General features: G+C 42.8%; 1 pseudogene across 1 annotated transcript; it reads right to left on the bottom strand.

The window, feature by feature from the left end:
- Positions 1-8,361: 8,361 nt before the first annotated feature.
- LOC306834220 lies at positions 8,362-22,969 on the bottom strand (annotated as a pseudogene). Its single transcript, XR_013781757.1, has 18 exons — positions 22,309-22,969; positions 21,143-21,351; positions 20,998-21,058; positions 20,812-20,907; positions 20,487-20,651; positions 20,251-20,376; positions 19,914-20,134; positions 19,751-19,809; positions 19,315-19,554; positions 13,594-13,649; positions 12,882-13,484; positions 10,929-11,137; positions 10,784-10,844; positions 10,598-10,693; positions 10,037-10,437; positions 9,701-9,921; positions 9,538-9,596; positions 8,362-9,342 (listed from the first exon to the last, which is right to left on the bottom strand). The product of XR_013781757.1 is annotated as an uncharacterized misc_RNA (transcript).
- Between the last annotated feature and the right edge of the window lie 312 nt (positions 22,970-23,281).

Raw genomic sequence — 23,281 nt, 5'->3', positions numbered from 1 at the left:
CTGACTCTGTGCTCTAAGAAGAGTTAGACATCAGACATTATATGCAAAGGGATTCATGTTTTCAGAATATTGTTGTATTTTTATTCTTTTGGAGAGTTTTTTCAGATTGTGCATTTAATTGAAACAGATTGTTAAAGGACTTGTGGATGTCTTGAGTCAGATCAGAATGCACAGGGTATTAGAAAAGTTTGGAGGTTCGGCTTAATGGTTCTTAAAGCTATGGTTTCAAAAACATGGCTGTTTAGTAAACTGAAGTGACTTGGGGGATCCAATTCTTTTGGCGTGACTTTGCCAGGACATAGTTGCGCCCGCAGTGTCCAATCTTTTCATGGACGTCCTGAAGGATGAGGGAGCAAACTCTGGAGTGTCTGGAGAGAATTACAGGGTGTTTAGTGTACTCTGGCATTGCAGCTTTGACCTCCTACTCTGAGTATGCCTTGCTGCAAAACTGGATCAAGTTTGTACAGTTGACTGTTTCTTTTAACATGCTGATTTTTCTGCAGTGCCTGTATGTCTTCTTCATACCACTGATGTTGACTGTAGCTAATGAGTTCATTTTCAGCTTCCTGTAAGTCTTTTACAGTGGGCATTTCTTTGTGCAGTTTTTCTTTGTACTGCTTCATTTGTAGCACCACTTGCGTCTGTAGCTTTAATGGATCGTTTTCTGTTTTACTCAGGGTGCTTTGTAACTCTTTTCTTTTATCTTTCAGCGGGATCATTGCTTCTTTTACTTTTGAAATCCATGCGACTGCCCTTTTTAATCTGTCCCAACTGGAGTAGTAATCAATCAGCTTGCCAAGAGGATGTTGCCTTTCTTTTAACAGTCAACCTGTTCACTGTTATGGTCTTGTTTTTGACCTCTGGGTCATCTGGACGAAGCTGACTTCGAATGTTTGGCGCTTTTGGCCATTCACTTTGGTCCTGGAGCAGAAACTTTGGACCATTGAGCCATGTCTGTTCTTGCTTGAAGATCTTTGTCTTTGTTCCCCTAGTGGCCAAGTCTGCAGGATTCTCCCTTGTTTTTACATAGTACCATTGTTTTGGTGCTGTAGCCTCACGGATGAGATTCACTTTGTTTGCCACAAATGTTTTAAAGCGAGTGGAATCATTGTTTACATAGCTGAGCACAGTGGTACTGTCTGTCCAAAATGTTGACTGTTGCAGTGGAATTTGCGTTTCTGTTTTTAACATTTTGTCATTTCACCATGTTTGTTTTGCAGGACTAGGTAGGATGCTGTACCATAGGCTTTTTCACTTGCATCTGATAAGTAGTTTAACTGAGCTTTGATTGTGTGTCCAAATTCATCAGGTTTTATACACCGTTTCACTTTGAAGTCTGCAAGCTCAGAAAAGTCTTTCAGCCATTGGTACCACATCTTAAAATGAGAGCTGCTGATTTCTTCACCCCAACCTTTTTTCTCTTTGCAGAGGTCACGGAGGAGCAGCTTTACAGGGAAGATGACAGAAGAGAAGCACCCTAGAGGATCATAGAGGGAGTTTACAACAGACAGAGTGCCTCTTCTTGTTGCTGGTTTGTCCAGGGGTTTTACACAATAAATGAATGTATCATCCTCTGTGCACCACTGGACACCAAGAGCTCGTTCTGAAGGCGGGATGTCATGTGTGAGTTCAAGATCTTTGTACTCACCGGCCCGCTGCTCAGCTGGTACAGATGTCAGAACACTTCTGCTGTTGCTCACCCATTTGGTCAGGTTAAACCCTCCTTTCATGCATAGACTGTGCAGATTCCTGATCAAATTGACTGCTTCTTTTTCTGTGGGCATTGCTCTCAAGCAGTCGTCCACATAAAAGTGCCTCAAAACAGTTTTTACTGCTTCTGGATCTGCTGTTTCTTTGCTGTTCTCCGTAGTGCATATGTAGCAATGCTGGGGGATGATGTTGCACCATAAATGTGCACAGTCATTCTGTACTCTTTGAGGGGGGCATTCAAGTTTGCCTCTGGCCACCACAAAACATGATAAAACATTGATTCTATGACTGCCATCATTGCCACTGGCTCTTCGCTGAATCTTTGTAAAACACCAATGAGTGTATTGATGAGATCAGGTCCCTGCAATAATTTATCATTTAAAGATGCACCCTGATAGGAGGCAGTGCAGTCAAAAACAACTCTAATTTTCTTCTTTTTTGGGTGGTACACCCCATGATGTGGGATGTACCAAACCCTGTGATCATCACGGTGTATGTGCTCTGGGGGTATTTCCTCAGCATAGCCTTTTTCCTACAGTGATTTCATGAAGGCCTTGTAATCTTCTAAAAAGGCTGGATTCTTTTTGAGCTTACTTTTCAGGCTTGTGGCTCTCTGCTCTGCGACACAGCGATTGTTAGGCATTTTAACAGTTTCTTGCTTGAATGGCAGCCCAATGCTGTAACGTCCATCCACACATGTTTACCGTCTTTTGAACTGATTGCATAAACTGCTTGTCCTCCTGTGACATTTCTGCCTTGTCGTCATAGTGTCGCTCTGGGAAGTCTGTGTTATATTGCTGCACCAAGAGTTGCTCAATTTCAGTGAGGGAGACCTGATTTACCTTGTAATGCACTGAGTTGTTGTCTGCTGCCCCACACACCATCCATCCATCCCAGCATAGTTTTAACTGCAAACGGTCCGTTGTGCTGGCTGTTTATTACTTGCCACGGCTCCATTGCTTTGGGGTTATTGGCACCGATCAGGAGACTAACATCTGCATTAATTTCAGGTAAGTACACTTCTGCCAGGTAAGGCCAGTTTTTCAAGTGATGTGGTTTTGGCATGCTCTCTTGTTGTACAGGAATAGTGCTGTGAGTAAAGACCTTTGGTAACTGGATGTAAGCTGACTCGTCGAGGCCTGACCCTTCCAAATCAGGAAGCATAACACTTTTAAACAGCTTCTGTCCTTTTTCTTTGTCTTGGCCCATTGTGTTTAGCACAATCTGAGTTGGCTTCCCTTTAACATCCAATTTCTTTTGGAGTTCCTCTGTACAAAAAGTTCCTGTTCTTCCTGGATCAATGAACGCATATGTTTCAACACATCCCACCTTTTTGTGATCTCACCTTAACAGGGATGATTGACAGCAGACATTCCGAGGCTCCTGCAGCAGTGAAGCCAACAGTTTGTTGTGGGACAGATTGTGGAGGCCATACTACACCCTCTCTTGGGTCCTTGGGGCTGTCCTTTTCAATGTGCAGGATTTGTGGATGTTTCAGTGAGCATCTTTTGCACTGTATTCGTTTTCTGCATGTTTTAACCATATGCCCAGACGTCAAACATCCAAAACATAGTCCATTATTTCTTAAAAAGTCTATTCTGTCTTTGTGAGCCTGCTGCTGAATCTTCCTGCAAGACTCCAGTGCATGGTTGTTCTGACAGTAGTGGCATGGTGGCTCAAAGGCAGTGACAATAGTAAATGCTACACGTACAGATGCAGTGACTTGTTTTGGTGCTACATACCTTTCCATTGTTACTTGTGTTGCAATACTGCAAAACATCCTCCATAGTGTTCTTACAGCTGGTGAGAAACGGAGCATAAGCACTCATAGCTTTTCCATCTTCTGCTCTGATAGATGGCCACTGCAGGGCTTTCTCCATATAAGCACTCACAGTAATCAACTCATCTCCAAAATGCTTTTCAATGAGCCCTTTTGCCTCTCTGTAAGCCTTTCTGGGGGGCATATGCTCACAGCTGCGCACAAGCTCCTGCGGTTCACCTGCTGTATACTGTAGCAGATAATAAAGCTCATCAGATTCATCATCAGTCTTTGCTTCAATATTCTGTTCAAAAGCCCTAATAAAGTTTTTAAAAGTCAGTGGATCACCTTTAAAAACAGTTACTTCTTTTACAGGTAATTGTGACAGCTGGTTTTGTTTCACAAGCATTTCAGTTATTTCGTTTTGTTTATTCATTACTCTCAAAATGTTACCTTCACTCGTTTCATTGGAAGGCTGCGCTGTGGCTGCTCTTGCAGCTTCTCTTGGCCTAGTACTTGCTGGCAGACCAGGCTGTGGGCTTGGCCGCCGAGGTCGGCTGGCTGCAGGTAAGTTCACAGGTTGAGCAGGTTCCTCAGCTTGACCACTCGATGGAGCCACTATATTTGCATATTCATTCATGCCATCCACACCAGCTTCTTCAAACTGACTGAGGACTTGTACCTGCGCTCTTTTTTCATGCTATTGTAGTTTCCAAAGAGTTTTTCTAAGCGGGCCGTTATTTGCGCTGTTTCAATCTCCATCTGGGCTGCAATACGCGCCTTTTGGATTTGAAGTTTTTGCTTTTCTGCTAGAAGTGCTGCCCGCTGTGCTAAAGCCGCTAGTTTTGCGGTTTCTGTAGCGCAGACAGATGATCGTTTTGATGTTACAGAAGAGCGCCCAGTTTCTGATCCTACTTTTGACGCACTTTCTCCCAGATCCAATTCATCATAATCATCCTCCTGAGCATCATCATTTTCACATTCTGCAGCTGCATTGCCTTTTTTGTGAGTGCTTAACCATACATTACTCTTACACACAAATTCTTCTATATAGCTTTTGCAGTTTTGGTTTGTACCAAATCTCTTCATCAGCCAGTCTTTCTTCTTGATATAACAAATGGCCTATTTCAGTAGTTAAGTCCTTGAATTTACACATTACGTTTAGATAGATAGATAGATAGATAGATAGATAGATAGATAGATACTTTATTAATCCCGAGGGAAATTTAAGGCATCCAGCAGTATACAGACAGGCAGGACACAAGACATTAGTTACAATACACACCCGCTGTCCCCCCTCCTCTGTATACAATAATCCCCCAAACAAGATTTAGCAGCCCCTATGTGACTAAGAGTAAATATAATTACAGGTTAAACCTGTGCAGTTAACATTAGCATTAGACTTAAAACTTATATAGCATAATGTACATAACCTGTGAAGGAGAGAAAAACATGTGCTGATTAAAAGAGACCTGTAAAACAGTTAAAGAGCCTTAGAAACAAAGTGCTGACCTTCTAGAAACTAGTTACATGTGCATGTACAGAGGTGTTTGAGGTAGTGCCAGAGGTGTGAGTACAGTCATTAAACAGTTAACACAGGGATGCAAATTGTGCCATTGGTATGCTCAGCAACATAAAGGAGCAGTGATTAGCATTAAGTGTCCAAAACAATAAGGTTAAACCAAGGGTGATTAGGGTGATTGCCATTTAAAGTACCCAACTATTGAGGAGCAGATTAGCATTAAATGTCAAAGACAATAGATTAAAGTGACCAGTGCTCAGTAAGGTGACTATCAATATGCATTAAAGTGTCCAACTGGAGGCTGACTCTGAGGTCAGCAGTGCAGATGAGGAGTGAGGAAAAAAAGTGAAAAATGAGTCCAGGGTTCACCGTGTGCTTCTTCCCTGCCGTGACAGTGAAGTGTTGTACAGTCTTATGGCCAGGGGGACAAAAGAGTTCTTGAGTCTGTCCGTGGAGCACGACTGTGACAGCAGTCTGTCACTGAACATGCTCCTCTGGCCAGTGAAGGTGCTGTGCAGAGGGTGTTGTGTGTTGTCCATGATGGAGAGCATTTTGTCCAGAGACCTCCTCTCTACCACTGTCACCAGTGAGTCCAGCTCTGTACCCACCACAGAGCCGGCCCTCCTCACCAGCCTGTCCAGGCGTGCTGCGTCCCTCTTCTTGCAGCTTCCTCCCCAGCACACCTGGACACCACAGACTGGTAGAACATCTGCAGCAGCTTTTTGCAGATGTTGAAGGACCCCAGCCTTCTCAGGGAGTACAGAAGACTCTGTCCCTTCCTGCAGGTAGTGTCCATGTTAGGCGACCAGTCCAGCTTGTCATCATTGTCTCATCCAGCTGCAGCCCCAGATACCCGTAGGTCCTGACCACCTCCACGTCGACCCCCCCCCCCCCGATGGAAACAGGTTCTAGATGTGGTTTGTTCCTTCAGAAGTCCACCACCATCTCCTTGGTCTTGGAGGTGTTTAGCTGCAGATGGTTGGCACTGCACCACGTCACAAAGTCCTCAATCAGGCTCCTGTACTCCTCCTCCTGTCCATCCCTGACACAACCAACTATCGCAGTGTCGTCCGAGTATTTCTGCATGTGGCAGAGCTCAGAGTTATACTGGAAGTCAGAGGTGTACAGGGTGAACAGGACAGGGGAGAGCACGGTCCCCTGTGGTGCTCCGGTGCTGCTGACCACAGTGTCAGATGTGCAGTCCTCCAGTCTGACGTACTGTGGTCTCTCTGTGAGGTAGTCAGTGATCCACCTCACCAGGTGCGAGTCCACCCTCATCTCGGTCAGCTTGTCTCTCAGTAGGAGGGGATGGATGGTGTCGAAAGCGCTTGAGAAATCAAAGAACATGATTCTCATCACGCTGCTCCCTTTGTCCAGATGAGAGTAAGCCCTGTGTAGAAGATAGAGGATGGCATCGTCCACCTTTTCCTGGTATGCAAACTGCAGGGGATCCTGTGCGTGTTGGACCTGGGGTCTGAGGTGTTGGAGCAGCAGCCGCTCAAAGGTCTTCATAACGTGGGATGTCAGAGCGATAGGTCTGAAGTCGCCTGGCTCACTGGGGTTTTTCTTCTTGGGGACCGGGGTGAGGCACGAGGTCTTCCAGAGCACAGGAACCTTCCCAAGCCGCAGGCTCATGTTGAAGACGTGCTGAAGTGGCTCCCCCTGCTCAGCAGAGCAGGCCTTTAGCATCTTGGGACACACCTTGTCCGGGCCTGCTGCCTTCCTGGGACGGAGTCTCTTTGCTCCTTGCTCACCTGGTCTCTGGTGATGGTGGGGGGGAGGGGGGATGGATTGTCTCTCACAACTGTCGCATAATTCCTTTCACTAAATCAACATTATCAGTGTCATCCATTAATTTTTCAATTTCATTTTTCTTGCTTGTGATATGTCCCAAAACTCCTCTTCTTGACTTCATTAATCTGGGTAGCTTTTCCTCCAATGCTTTCTCAGCTTCTTTACTCACTCGGTTTGACTCCATGGCCTTTAGATCCACTTCTTTTCCATCCATTTGTTCCTTTGAGTCAGTTTCTCCTGCCGATCCCACTTTATCGCGTTCCTCGGCCATTGTGCGTAAATTGTGCGAATCCTCTTCTTTAAACACAGCTTCATCCAAAACGCAGTCTTGGCTTTGGCTCCGCGCAGCAGAAGATTCAAAGCTTGATTCCAGCGTGGTGTAATTGGAAGCATCCTTGGCCACACCACTATTGTTCTTTAGCATCTATGGCTACACAGGCTTCGAGTCTGGAGTGAAGATTTTCTACTATTGTAGCAGCTGTGCAGCGGTCTTTGACGTGACATCCGGTGTTTCCTTTGCTACCATAAACATTCTGGGTGCATCCGAATTGCCTACACAATCTGTCAGTAGACAGAAAGTCAACTATCCGTGCTGTATTCTTTAAGTACCTGTTCAGTAGCCACGCACAGTTGTCAATGAATTTGATTTGAAGGCACAGGTGAAGTGACGTTATATGGTTAATTTCACACAGCATTGTGGCCGTTAACAAGTTTGTCCCCCAGCTTGGTCTGCATTGCTGTTTCCAGCACATTTTGTGGACTTGTGCCGGGTGCAATACACAATGATTGGGAGCAGTTTCCATTGAAGTGAATTGTGTGCAGTCAGGAAAAGGTGGAAACTGCACTTATCTCGACAATTTGCTAATTTTTTTATTTTTATGTCTATATTGGATATTAAATGTTACGCCTTTGTACAAAGAGCACAGTTTTGACAAAGTTAAATTCCTGGTGTCTTAAGCATACCTGGCCAATAAAGCTAATTCTGATTCTGATACGATGCAGCAAATGTTCTCGTAACTCAAGTTGTTGCTGTACTTTCCATCCACAGAGAACTTCGTGGAATGCAACAGTGGTATTTGTGTTTTTTTGTTTTCTCTTCTCCTTGTTTTCTGTATCAACATATGATGTCAGTGAGTGTAGCAAGCAAATACATATTTCAGGTAAGTTGTAGTTTGACAAAGAATCCGCTGATCACAGTAAAATGTTGAATTAAAGGGTATTTTAACCCGATTTCAGTGTTTAAGCCAATTAGCTTAGCTGTTTATGTAGCTATTAGCAGGTTACAACTGGTAAAATCAGCTTGTGACGTTTTGTTCCACAAGTAGTGACTCAAAATAAAGAAGCTTCCTTTATTATTTCTAGGAACATTTGAATATGTTTTGTCTCACATTGATAATTTAATAGTTAATCTGCTGCTGTCAACCCTTATATTTGTTAACTAGATTATTTATATGCTATGCTAGGATTCTGACACACATGGCAACGTTAACCAAGGAGGTGTTCAAGCCAATTCATTTGTATAGATCAAAGTTGCGTCATTACAAATCCTTAAAAGAAGAAACTTGAACGACTGAAGTGAGGATGAAATCAGATTTATTTCAGGCATTTGGTGGTACAAATTCATGATAAATCTGCTCTTTATCAGTCAGCCTTAACCATGTTTCATTTTTTATTAAGAGTGGAGATGGAAGTAAAGCAGGATCAGGACACAGCTGAAGTGGAGCGCTCATTTTCTCTCCAAACAAGAGAAGAAAAGAGGACCCAACAAGTGAAATATGAGAGTGTTAAGTGTGGCTGCTTTTGATGATGTCACAGTGCACAGGATGATGGATGTGATACAACAGAGAAGACATTGCAGGCGTGACAGGTGTATGTTGTGTATTCTTATAATTTCAAGACCAGTTACACAATTCTACCCCCCTCCTGCTCAAATCTTCAAAATGCTGTTTGTGTCTAGTGTGCAGATTTTCTGTCGTGACACTACAAGTATTATCTTGTCTGTTTGACAGCACATCCAGCAACTAAAAGACAGCCTGGCTGACTGATCCAAAGAAGAGAGGACAGACTCACAGCTCTGCAGCTCTGTTTTTCAGGTCTAATAATCTCTTTGCCTCTACTTTTGGTGATGTTATCTGTTATTCCCTCTGTGGTGCAGATAAGGGAGGAGCATCTCAGGGACTAACTGCCAAAAGAGCTGTGCCATTACTTTCATCTGCCATCGGCTGTATTTTGAGGGGTATTGAGGGTTATGGGAGCTTTGTGTGAGGCTGGAGGTTTAAGAGGTGGAGAACAAACTGGGAGAAGAAGAATGAAGAGAGCGACAACTGCTGGATTTAGTAATTGCGGCGAGTGCTCTTTTGACTTGAATAGACGACGCTGCTGCCTCCGCTGCTGCCTCCACCGATGCCTCCACCGATGCCTCCACCGATGCTGAAGCCACCGCCGTAGTTGCTGCTTCCACTGCTGCCATAGCTGGCGCCAAAGCCGCCTCCACTGCCGCCGCCACCGTAGCCGCCGCCGCCATAGCCGCCGCCGCCATAGCCGCCGCCGCCACCACCTGTGTTTTCAGATGGAATGTTCAAAATCATTATTCCTTGAATCTCATGAGGTGCTCTTGATGTGATACTCAAGTGACACGGCTCCAGAAATCATGCCATTACATTTAAACTTTTCTCATTTTCAGTTTTTATTACATGACTGTCTTTAACATGGCCTGGATATTGAAATGTAGAGGTATTTGTTTAATACATACCTGAACTGGAGGTTTGCGACACTATGTGGACGGTTGCAGATGGACCACCAGCACTAATCCTGAAATGTGTACAGAGATAAGAATATGAAGCTGTGGAAGTTCCTGCACTATGTATTTTACGTCATGATTGGATGCCTCTTTTGTCCAAAGTAGATTAGATTACCTGGACTCTTCTCCCTCCAGCAGCTTCCTGTAGGTGGCGATCTCAATGTCCAGAGCCAGCTTGACGTTCATGAGCTCCTGGTACTCACGGACCTGGCGGGCCATGTCCTGTTTGGCTTGCTGCAGGGCATCCTCAAGGTCCTTGATGCGGAGCTTGGCATCCTTCACTGCCATTTCCCCACGCTCCTCTGCCTCAGCAATCTGGGCCTCAAGGTTGGCTCGCTGGCAGGTTGGAAAGTAAGCAGATGCTTTAGAAATGAGATCAAAACACTTTTTCTTTTTTTTGTGGCTGAAAGGTCTCAATATGTATCGTAGTGATGGTTATGAAGCTGCTCACCTGTCCTTTGACAGACTCAATCTCATTCTGGAGACGGCTAATCATGCGTTTGAGCTCAGCAATCTCACTCTTGCTCTGGTTGAGGCTAGCTCCTGCGTTGCCTGCGGAGCTCTGCATCTCCTGGAACTAAAGTAAAAAGTTAAAAATGACTCTTGTTAGAGATTCCAATTTCATTTGATATTGTAAAACTTGTATTTTATATTGAAGTTGTGGGTGAGGTAACTTTTTCTACCTACCTTTTGCTCGTACCACGCCTCTGCATCAGCACGGTTGCGTTTGGCAATTTCATCATACTGAGCCTTGACATCTGCCACAATGCTGTCCATGTCCAGGTTACGGCTGTTGTCCATCGACACAAGGACTGAAATGTCCTTGATCTGTCCCTGAAGCTCTGCCAGTTCCTGCACAAGAGATGCATATCATTTTTAAAATTGCACTCTTGCATTGCATGTTTTTTTCTTTATATGTACCCAAGAGGACCAAATATTCCTCTTTTAATGTGAGCAAAGTGATTTTTTTTATTAAAAAAGGGAAGCAAAGAGGCAGACATAATTGTCTTACCGCCTCAAAGACGGCTCTGAGGAAGTTGATTTCATCCTGAAGGCTGTCGACCTTAGCGTCGAGGTCAACCTTGTTCATGTAGGCTGCATCGACATCCTGTGAGCAGAGAAAGACAAAGCGCACTGTGTTGATGAAGGTTTGATTCCAGTGGTAAAGTAACATTTATCATCCCAGATTAACTCTTACCTTCTTGAGGAGCACAAAGTCATTCTCTGCAGCTGCACGCTTGTTGATTTCATCTTCATATCTGACACAAATATGGAAATAATTAGCAGATTGAAAGATACAGTATTTCTACTACTGCAGGTGGTCTGTGCGAGTATCAACTTACTTGACCTTAAAGTCCTCTACCAGTCCCTGCATGTTCCTCAGCTCTGACTCCAGCTTGGTCTTCTCATTGCCGAGACCGTCGAGCTGTCTGCGCAGGTTTGCAATGTAGGCCTCAAACATGGCATCAATGTTGGAGCGGCTGGTGGTCTGATCCTGCAGCAGGCTCCATTTGGTTTCCAGCACTTTGTTCTGCTGCTCCAGGTAGCGCACCTAAAAGGTACAAATGTTTGCATAATTAAGTACTTGTGGCTTTCTTTCTAATGGCCAGCAGGGGGTGACTCAACTCATTACCAAAAGAAAGTCAACCCAAAAATGACCCTACTATTAAGTTATTACATCTATGAAATACTTTCCTAATAAGTTCATGGCTTGACAACTTATTCTAGCTTCAACCTACCAACCTACTTATGAAATATTGTCACATTTGGTTGCACAAAACTAAGCAGGCAACTTTCAAATTGCCCCACTCCAGGCTTCAAAGGGAGGGATTCACAAACCAATGAGTGATCAATTAAATGGGGAAAAATGTTATTGGCACAACTTGATCACTTTGTCAGATTTATTTTTAAAACTTAAAAAAATGAAATAAAATGACCTTTAACAAATGAAATCATGTTCATCAATACACGTCTGCCCCTTTCTTCATGAATTAAGCATGCTCAATCAAATGTTAAAATTATTTTACATTTTTGTTTCACTTTATTAAGTTGGTCCCCAAAGCTGTGTCTCACACAAAAAGTAGAACTGCTGCAAAACACTGAAAACATGATGGAACGATTCTTCCTCATGCAAATCCGAAACCTACAGAAGGCTTTTGGTGTGATCGTGTTGCATTTTTTTTTCTTTTTTTTTTTTAGATGGCAAGCTGAGGTGTTTTTGCCACACCTTAGCCCCGCCCCTCCCCATAAACCTCAAACTTTACCGCTCCCTCGCCTCCGGCAAACAAACTTTCACTGAGATAACACGTCTGCAACAGCCCTCTGCCTGGAGTTGTTAGGGTTCACATCAATTCAGTTCTGGTGCTTGATTTAAAAAAAAAAATGTAAGTTGTCAATACACCCTTAACTTATTTGTCCTACTTGCAGAGGTTGAAATCTTAATTGTGTTGATTTTATTGTATAGAACTTTGCTTCTGTACCACAGATCAGGTGTGGCTTAACACTGGTTAACACTCAAATGGAGAATTTTTGTCTCTCTGTGTGATTTGTTTTTCATTCTTGCCACAGAGAAACGCCCTTGTGTGACTTAAAACCACCATTTTTGCTTAATACCTCATCATATGAAACAAAAGTCAGAACCTTTCAAACATCTCAAATCTTAACAGAGGAATTTAAGATTTTTGAAATGCATTATAGGTGTTTAGGGTTTACTGCATCACTATTATAAACTTCTACCATGGTATGTCGTTTTTTATCTAACCACAAATGTCAGGCAAGTGTTACTACTTTTTTTTTTGGATAGTTCCAGAAAGGAATATTAAATGCACTTTTAATTTAACTTTCATTAGTAACAGCTGCTGCTCAAAGTAAATCAGTGGTTAAAGCTTTTAAGTGTTACATTAAATCTTTTCAACCTATTTTTTAGATAGTTACACAGGATTATTAAATGCACTTATACATAAAAGGGATTTTCAACTTTCATTCATTACAGCTGCAGCTCAAAGAAAATTAGGGGTTAAATAGTACTCCAGATTTCCTTCTGTCAGAATTGGAGCTGTTGATGCTTGTTGAAACCCATTTGGTTTCAGTGTTGGCCTCCCAGTCTCTATTTTGTGCATCCAACATAAATATTTGACATACTTTGTTTAACCTAATGTACACTTTGATTGACATTAAAACTTTCCAGCTTCAAATGTCATATATTGCATGACAAGATCAATTTAAAATAAGAAGTAATACTGTAAATATTCATCAACTGAAGCAGTTTCCTGAAGTTAGAGAGAAGAAATTCTTACCTTGTCAATGAAGCTGGCAAAGCGGTTGTTGAGGTTCATGATCTGGTTTTTCTCTTTAGTTCGGACAGTCGAGATGTTGGGGTCGATTTCAAGTTGAATAGGGGCCAGCAGGCTCGGGTTGGATTGTACTTGTGTGATGAGTGGCATACCTCCGGGGCCACCTCCGCCAAAACCTCCTGCGCCAAAACCTCCTGCGCCAAAACCTCCTGCGCCAAAACCTCCTCCGCCACCACCACCAAAACCTCCGCCACCTCCACTGGCCTTAAAACCATAACCCATACCACCACCCATACCACCACCACCACCACCACCACTATTAGACCTAAAACTGTAAGCAGAACTCATGCCCCCCCCATTACCAACACCACTACTGCTTCCCCTAAATCCTCCGAAAGTGGACGCGGACATCCTCTGGCCTCCACCCACAACCGCAGATCTTGAGGTCCATCCTCCACCACTACCAGATTTAGAACCACCAAAATTGCCACCAGCACTGGATCTGACAGAGGTGTAGCTGCTCCTCTTGGAAGTCATATTTTCCTCTGACAGCGTAGAATTCACAGACAAAAAGGGAGAGCAGTGAGAGAGGTATGGCAGAGCGCACTAAGAGGAAAGCCGAGTCCCTCTAAGTGTCTTCTTGCTCTCCGTGAGGGACTTTTATCTGCTTCTAACAGTGTAGGAGGTTTCAGTAAGCTCCACCTCCCCCTTTCACCTGCCTCCTGTTACCTGGATCCTGGAAGGTGCACTTGCAGCCAAGAAGCATTACGGCTTGGATCAGATCAGCCAGTTAGATTAGTCACAGTGCCACCCCTGTTAGGTGATCATGGCTTGACACACCCAGGTTGCGGAGGAATGGCATCAGCCCCGCGGGTTAGGAGGGGAGGAAAGACATGTTGGAAAAGGAGTTCTTTCTTGATTGGCTGACGCGTTCTTTAAAGGCACTGGTGGTTGGAGGAGTTTAAGGGTGGGGTTCAGAGCTTTATGCTCACTAATCCATAACTTTCTACTTCTCAAAATGTTATGAATTCATAGTGTGAATCTTGAGTGAGATACTTGTACAACACTGTTAAGTTTGACTGGATGATTGTAAATGGACATTTTCTAAGCACATGAGAACATTAACATTTTTACATACAAGAACCTGGGTTTATTAGCAAGTAAGATTATGGGAAATTATTATCTTGATGTTTGGTGCATATCGATTCTGCTAAGAAACTAATTCATTATATCCTTTAGTAATGAAAAAACAGTACAGCTTATGCAGACGTGCAACAATCTGCAAATATCCAAATTCTACAGAAAAACTTAAGACAATGTGCAAAGTACAGATGTGATGTGATGCATAAAAGACGATTTATGCCTTCATCCAATCCAATGTAAAGCCACTACATGTATAAGTCTGGATGAAAGTGAAAGCAGAAAGAAAAGGACGTTAGCATAAAGTCTTAAAAAAGTCAAAGTGACCAGATTTAATATGAGTAAAAATAAGCAGCATGGTGGCTGTCCATGTGCCCTAAGAAGAGTTAGACATCAGACATTATATGCAAAGGGATTTATGTTTTCAGAATATTTTTTTTTTTTTTCCTCTGAGCATCGGAGAGTTTTTTCAGATTGTGCATTTAATTGAAACAGATTGTTAAAGGACTTGTGGATGTCTTGAGTCCGATCAGAATGCACAAGGCATTAGAAAAGTTTGGAGGTTAGGCTTAATGGTTCTTAAAGCTATGGTTTCAAAAACATGGCTGTTTAGTAAGTGTGTATTAAAATAGATAACTCATCAAATAGCTGTGGTTTTACACATTAGCATGCAGGTCTTTAAGTAAACTGCACAAGCCAAAACAACTAGACACACAACGCAGACACCATGCAGAGAAATGACCAAAGGAGAATGCTTCTCGATAAACGTAAAAGGGAAGTTCACACTAATAAGACATTCAATTGAGGTGGAGAAAAAGCACAAAGCCATGTGAATAAGAGTTTCTACAAAAAGAAAAGTGCTGGGCGGAATATAAAGTGACCTGTGGACAAACTTCATCCTTACTCCTCTGTAAAATCGATCCTTTTATTAATGCGTTCAGGCCGGCAGCTTGCTGCTGCTTGAGGGCACTGCACTTTTTAACTGCAATATGAATACCGCTGTATGTCAGAAATGTTCTGTCACTGTCACTACACTTTTTTTGGATCGCTACACATAGGAATATTAAATACATTTTAGACTTGTTACAGTAGAAGAATCAAAAAACAAATCACACAGGCTTAACGTTTAAGCAGATTTTACAGTTTGAGTGTAAGCTTTCCTGCAATAAGTTCAACCCCTTCTCAAATGAAGATAATGCTTATGGTTCTTCTTTTTAAATGAAAAATTGAAAGATCATTAATTCACCAATTTGATGTAAATTAATGTATAAAATAAATTAGAGATAATTTCAGGATCTTTACTGCAATACCCCAAGAAATTAAATCTACATCGATAATCTTAGAAAGCTACTTTTGACCACTGAGCATGCGCAGCAGCGGACGGAGCATTTTATCGTGGAAGCGTCAGGGGACGTTGGTTTTCTGACTTGTAAAAATTGGCTAAATGGATTAGAAAAATTACTCTTGGACCTGCATTTTCGAACAAATGACACATTTGCTGGTAAATTATCAGGTATGAAGAGGGTGAAATTACAAGGGTACGGAAGCTGGTTTGAGGCTTTTATCTTCCAATTTGTTGAAGTTAAGACCCCTGACGTCTTTACTGTAAACGTGTTTTTGGCTAGCTAAGTGACGTAAAGATGAAAAATGCAGCAATGTAGTAGCACCGCTAAAAAAAAGGCAGATGATAAAATAGTAAATCAGATATTAGATGGGTTTTTTTGATGTTCACTTTAATAGTCCCTCGCCCTGTTGGCTTTTACTGGTTTGGGAGCATATTTTATGATTACCAGTCCTGTAGCAGCTGTTTTAAACATCACTGCACAGTCGCTCTGAACCACAGGAGTGCAAGGTTTCTGACACTGAAGACCAGGACGACGTAATCCATTTAAGTCCTTTATTCCAAGCAAAAAAGGAAGACTATTACATGTCCATGTACACAGGTAGAAAATCTGTGTGCTCCCACACCTGTAGCTCACTCAAAACCACATAGCAACGTCACAGGCGTCCATATAAAGGGAGGATCTTACCTTTACCAAATTAAATACCGTATTTTCCGCACTATAAGGCGCACCTAAAAGCCTTCATTTTTTTTCAAAAGCTGGCCATGCGCCTTATAATCCGGTGCGCCTTATATATGGATCAATATTGAGCCGCAACAGGTCTCGCAACTACGGTAAGCAGCCGCCGACTCAATTTTCCCCCGTAGAAGAAGTAGTGCGCGATGCATGCTGGGATATATAAAACGGCGTTTCATTTTCATTTTGTGTGTTTGTGTAAAGACCCTGAAATTGCTCCTATTAAGAGACACGCTTACAACGCAGAGTTTAAACTCAAGGCGATTAGCCACGCAGTAGAACACGGGAATAGAGCAGCAGCGAGAGAGTTTAACATTGTAACGGTTCATGTTGTAACGTCAGTAGTTGATTATGTGTTCATAATTCCGATTATGTGGAGAGTCAGTGAATGCACCAGCGAGAACGTGTGGAGCGGCTGTATGAGAGAACGCTGGGTGAGACAGTTGGATTGTTACGGCAAGTTATGTGTTGCTCTCTGCTGTAAACGGCGTGGTCACGGCCGACAGTGATCGGGTTATTAAAAGTTATTATTTGAACACTCGTCGTCCTTTAACGTCCGGACTACAATATTAACGAATCAATGGTGCGGAAGCGGAGGATGTTTTGTTAACATTCCCTTTAGCGCAGCACCGTCCAATGGATGCATAACGTAACCCAAGCCTCTACTGTAGCGCCTTATAATGCGGTGCGCCTTATATATGGAAAAAGTTTTAAAATATGTCATTCATTGAAGGTGCGCCTTATAATACGGTGCGCCTTATAGTGCGGAAAATACGGTAATGTTTTTACTTGGTTTTAATTCAAACGTAAACATTTTTAATCTCTATTTATGTTCTTAAATTGTTTTATCAACTCAACTTTCCCTTAAAAATATTTAGATTTTTAACGTTAGATTTTACCCTTAGCTTTTAACACAGGAAATTTCTATAATTTTAACCAAAACAATATTCAAAGTTTTACTGTATATGGCTCTCACAAGTCCCTTACCATAACCATTTTTGTGAGTGTTCATTCATTTAAATCTAAAGTCATGTGTCGCACATTATTTAAAAGTGACATATAAAGTTTTAAGGTGTGATTCTGCTTAACAAAGTATCACTGCTAGTGTCCAGATCATAAACTAACAGTGCAGTATGGGTCTGCTTCAAACATGAACATGTAGATTCCAGTGCCAGGGGGCTTTCAATCAATAGTCCAAAAACAGAAGATGACATCGAGCCCAGCGGGGAATCATGGGTGTTCTCTCTGCTACCAGACGATGTATCAGAGTATAATTAACATGACGTTTTTAATCACAGCCTCACAAACAGTACTGCAGCAATCAGTAGCAGCTCATGCTGCCTTGTGCAGCGGTCTTTGACGTGACATCCGGTGTTTCCTTTGCTACCATAAACATTCTGGGTGCATCCGAATTGCCTACACAATCTGTCAGTAGACAGAAAGTCTACTCCCTGTGCTGTATTCTTTAAGTACCTGTTCAGTGGCCACGCACAGTTGTCAATGAATTTGATTTGAAGGCACAGGTGAAGTGACGTTATATGGTTAATTTCACACAGCAGTGTGGCCGTTAACAAGTTTGTCCCCCAGCTTGGTCTGCATTGCTGTTTCCAGCACATTTTGTGGACTTGTGCCGGGTGCAATACACAATGATTGGGAGCAGTTTCCATTGAAGTGAATTGTGTGCAGTCAGTAAAATGTGGAAACTGCACTTATCTCGACGATTTGCTAATTTTTTATATTTCTATATTGGATATTAAATGTTACGCCTTTGTACAGAGAGCACAGTTTTGACAAAGTTAAATTCCTCGTGTCTTGAGCATACCTGGCCAATAAAGCTAATTCTGATTCTGATACGATGCAGCAAATGTTCTCGTAACTCAAGTTGTTGCTGTACTTTCCATCCACAGAGAACTTTGTGGAATGCAACAGTGGTATTTGCGTTTTTCTGTTTTCTCTTCTCTTTGTTTTCTGTATCAACATATGATGTCAGTGAGTGTAGCAAGCAAATACATATTTCAGGTAAGTTATAGTTTGCCAAAGAATCAGCTGATCACAGTAAAATGTTGAATTAAAGGGTATTTTAACCCGATTCAGAGTTTAAGCCAATTAGCTTAGCTGTTTATGTAGCTATTAGCAGGTTACAACTGGTAAAATCAGCTTGTGACGTTTTGTTCCACAAGTAGTGACTCAAAATAAAGAAGCTTCCTTTATTATTTCTAGGAACATTTGAATGTTTTGTCTCATATTGATAATTTTGTAGTTAATCTGCTGCTGCCAACCCTTATATTTGTTAACTAGATTATTTATATGCTATGCTAGGATTCTGACACACATGGCAACGTTAACCAAGGAGGTGTTCAAGCCAATTCATTTGTATAGATCAAAGTTGCGTCATTACAAAACCTTAAAAGAAGAAACTGAACGACTGAAGTGAGGATGAAATCAGATTTATTTCAGGCATTTGGTGGTACAAATTCATGATAAATCTGCTCTTTATCAGTCAGCCTTAACCATGTTTCATTTTTTATTAAGAGTGGAGATGGAAGTAAAGCAGGATCAGGACACAGCTGAAGTGGAGAGCTCATTTTCTCTCCAAACAAGAGAAGAAAAGAGGACCCAACAAGTGAAATATGAGAGTGTTAAGTGTGGCTGCTTTTGATGATGTCACAGTGCACAGGATGACGGATGTAATACAACAGAGAAGACATTGCAGGTGTGACAGGTGTATGTTGTGTATTCTTATAATTTCAAGACCAGTTACACAATTCTGCCCCCCTCCTGCTCAAATCTTCAAAATGCTGTTTGTGTCTAGTGTGCAGTTATTGTTGCTTTGTACAGATTTTCTGTCGTGACACTACAAGTATTATCTTGTCTGTTTGACAGCACATCCAGCAACTAAAAGACAGCCTGGCTGACTGATCCAAAGAAGAGAGGACAGACTCACAGCTCTGCAGCTCTGTTTTTCAGGTCTAATAATCTCTTTGCCTCTACTTTTGGTGATGTTATCTGTTATTCCCTCTGTGGTGCAGATAAGGGACGAGCATCTCAGGGACTAACTGCCAAAAGAGCTGTGCCATTACTTTCATCTGCCATCGGCTGTATTTTGAGGGGTATTGAGGGTAATGGGAGCTTTGTGTGAGGCTGGAGGTTTAAGAGGTGGAGAACAAACTGGGAGAAGAAGAATGAAGAGAGCGACAACTGCTGGATTTAGTAATTGCGGCGAGTGCTCTTTTGACTTGAATAGACGACGCTGCTGCCTCCGCTGCTGCCTCCACCGATGCCTCCACCGATGCCTCCACCGATGCCGCCTCCACCGATGCCGAAGCCACCGCCGTAGTTGCTGCTTCCACTGCCACCAAAGTTAGCACTGTAGCTGCTGCTGGCGCCAAAGCCGCCTCCACTGCCGCCGCCGCCGCCGCCGCCATAGCCGCCTCCGCCATAGCCGCCGCCGCCACCACCTGTGTTTTCAGATGGAATGTTCAAAATCATTATTCCTTCAATCTCATGAGGTGCTCTTGATGTGATACTCAAGTGACACGGCTCCAGAAATCATGCCATCACATTGAAACTTTTCTCATTTTCAGTTTTTTATTACATGACTGTCTTTAACATGGCCTGGATATTGAAATGTAGAGGTATTTGTTTAATACATACCTGAACTGGAGGTTTGCGACATTATGTGGACGGTTGCAGATGGACCACCAGCACTAATCCTGAAATGTGTACAGAGATAAGAATATGAAGCTGTGGAAGTTCCTGCACTATGTATTTTACGTCATGATTGGATGCCTCTTTTGTCCAAAGTAGATTAGATTACCTGGACTCTTCTCCCTCCAGCAGCTTCCTGTAGGTGGCGATCTCAATGTCCAGAGCCAGCTTGACGTTCATGAGCTCCTGGTACTCACGGACCTGGCGGGCCATGTCCTGTTTGGCTTGCTGCAGGGCATCCTCAAGGTCCTTGATGCGGAGCTTGGCATCCTTCACTGCCATTTCCCCACGCTCCTCTGCCTCAGCAATCTGGGCCTCAAGGTTGGCTCGCTGGCAGGTTGGAAAGTAAGCAGATGCTTTAGAAATTAGATCAAAACACTTTTTCTTTTTTTTTGTGGCTGAAAGGTCTCAATATGTATTGTAGTGATGGTTATGAAGCTGCTCACCTGTCCTTTGACAGACTCAATCTCATTCTGGAGACGGCTAATCATGCGTTTGAGCTCAGCAATCTCACTCTTGCTCTGGTTGAGGCTAGCTCCTGCGTTGCCTGCGGAGCTCTGCATCTCCTGGAACTAAAGTAAAAAGTAAAAAATGACTCTTGTTAGAGATTCCAATTTCATTTGATATTGTAAAACTTGTATTTTATATTGAAGTTGTGGGTGAGGTAACTTTTTCTACCTACCTTTTGCTCGTACCACGCCTCTGCATCAGCACGGTTGCGTTTGGCAATTTCATCATACTGAGCCTTGACATCTGCCACAATGCTGTCCATGTCCAGGTTACGGCTGTTGTCCATCGACACAAGGACTGAAATGTCCTTGATCTGTCCCTGAAGCTCTGCCAGTTCCTGCACAAGAGATGCATGTCATTTTTAAAATTGGACTCTTGCATTGCATGTTTTTTTCTTTATATGTACCCAAGAGGACCAAATATTCCTCTTTTAATGTGAGCAAAATGATTTTTTTTATTAAAAAAGGGAAGCAAAGAGGCAGACATAATTGTCTTACCGCCTCAAAGATGGCTCTGAGGAAGTTGATTTCATCCTGAAGGCTGTCGACCTTGGCGTCGAGGTCAACCTTGTTCATGTAGGCTGCATCGACATCCTGTGAGCAGAGAAAGACAGAGTGCACTGTGTTGATGAAAGCTTGATTCCAGTGGTAAAGTAACATTTATCATCCCAGATGAACTCTTACCTTCTTGAGGAGCACAAAGTCATTCTCTGCAGCTGCACGCTTGTTGATTTCATCTTCATATCTGACACAAATATGGAAATAATTAGCAGATTGAAAGATACAGTATTTCTACTACTGCAGGTGGTCTGTGCGAGTATCAACTTACTTGACCTTAAAGTCCTCTACCAGTCCCTGCATGTTCCTCAGCTCTGACTCCAGCTTGGTCTTCTCATTGCCGAGACCGTCGAGCTGTCTGCGCAGGTTTGCAATGTAGGCCTCAAACATGGCATCAATGTTGGAGCGGCTGGTGGTCTGATCCTGCAGCAGGTTCCATTTGGTTTCCAGCACTTTGTTCTGCTGCTCCAGGTAGCGCACCTAAAAGGTACAAATGTTTGCATAATTAAGTACTTGTGGCTTTCTTTCTATTAGCCATCAGGGGGTGACTCAACTCATTACCAAAAGAAAGTCAACCCAAAAATGACCCTACTATTAAGTTATTACATCTATGAAATACTTTCGTAAGAAGTTCATGGCTTGACAACTTATTCCAGCTTCAACCTACCCACCTACTTATGAAATATTGTCACATTTGGTTGCACAAAACTAAGCAGGCAACTTTCAAATTGCCCCACTCCAGGCTTCAAAGGGAGGGATTCACAAACCAATGAGTGATCAATTAAATGGGGAAAAATGTTATTGGCACAACTTGATCACTTTGTTAGATTTATTTTTAAAACTTAAAAAATAAAATAAAATGACCTTTAACAAATGAAATCATGTTCATCAATACACGTCTGCCCCTTTCTTCATGAATTAAGCATGCTCAATCAAACGTTAAAATTATTTTACATTTTTGTTTCACTTTATTAAGTTGATCCCCCAAAGCTGTGTCTCACACAAACAGCAAAACTCTGAAAACATGATGGAACGATTCTTCCTCATGCAAATCCGAAACCTACAGAAGGCTTTTGGTGTGATCGTGTTGCATCTTTTTTTTTTCTTCTTTTTTTCTTCTTCATTCATTACAGCTGCAGCTCAAAGAAAATTAGGGGTTAAATAGTACTCCAGATTTCCTTCTGTCAGAATTGGAGCTGTTGATGCTTGTTGAAACCCATTTGGTTTCGGTGTTGGCCTCCCAGTCTCTATTTTGTGCATCCAACATAAATATTTGACATACTTTGTTTAACCTAATGTACACTTTGATTGACATTAAAACTTTCCAGCTTCAAATGTCATATATTGCATGACAAGATCAATTTAAAATAAGAAGTAATACTGTGAATATTCATCAACTGAAGCAGTTTCCTGAAGTTAGAGAGAAGAAATTCTTACCTTGTCAATGAAGCTGGCAAAGCGGTTGTTGAGGTTCATGATCTGGTTTTTCTCTTTAGTTCGGACAGTCGAAATGGTGGGGTCGATTTCAAGTTGAATAGGGGCCAGCAGGCTCGGGTTGGATTGTACTTGTGTGATGAGTGGCATACCTCCGGGGCCACCGCCACCAAGACCTCCGCCAAGACCTCCACCAAAACCTCCGCCAAGACCTCCGCCAAAACCTCCGCCACCACCACCAAAACCTACCCCGCAGCCACTACCAAAACCTCCGCCGCCACTACCACCAAAACCTCCGCCACCTCCACCGGCCCTAAAACCATAACCCATACCACCACCACCACCACCACCACCACCACTATTAGACCTAAAACTGTAACCAGAACTCCTGCCCCCAGCACTACCAAAACCACTACCGCTTCCGAAAGTGGATGTGGACATCCTCGGGCCTCCACCCACAATCGCAGATTTTGAGGTCCATCTTCCACCACTACCAGATATCGAACCACCAAAATTGCCACCAGCACTGGATCTGACAGAGGTGAAGCTGCTCCTCTTGGAAGTCATATTTTCCTCTGACAGCAAAGAAGTCACAGACAAAAAGGGAGAGCAGTGAGAGAGGTATGGCAGAGCGCACTAAGAGGAAAGCCGAGTCCCTCTAAGTGTCTTCTTGCTCTCCGTGAGGGACTTTTATCTGCTTCTAACAGTGTTGGAGGTTTCAGTAAGCTCCACCTCCCCCTTTCACCTGCCTCCTGTTACCTGGATCCTGGAAGGTGCACTTGCAGCCAAGAAGTATTACAGCTTGGATCAGATCAGCCTGTTAGATTAGTCACAGTGCCACCCCTGTTAGGTGATCATGGCTTGACACACCCAGGTTGCGGATGAATGGCATCAGCCCCGCGGGTTAGGAGGGGAGGAAAGACATGTTGGAAAAGGAGTTCTTTCTTGATTGGCTGACACGTTCTTTAAAGGCACT

Source organism: Symphodus melops, assembly GCF_947650265.1.
Source record: "Symphodus melops genome assembly, chromosome: 13".
NCBI classification, from domain to species: domain Eukaryota; kingdom Metazoa; phylum Chordata; class Actinopteri; order Labriformes; family Labridae; genus Symphodus; species Symphodus melops.
This window is presented reverse-complemented; position numbering and strand designations above follow the sequence as displayed.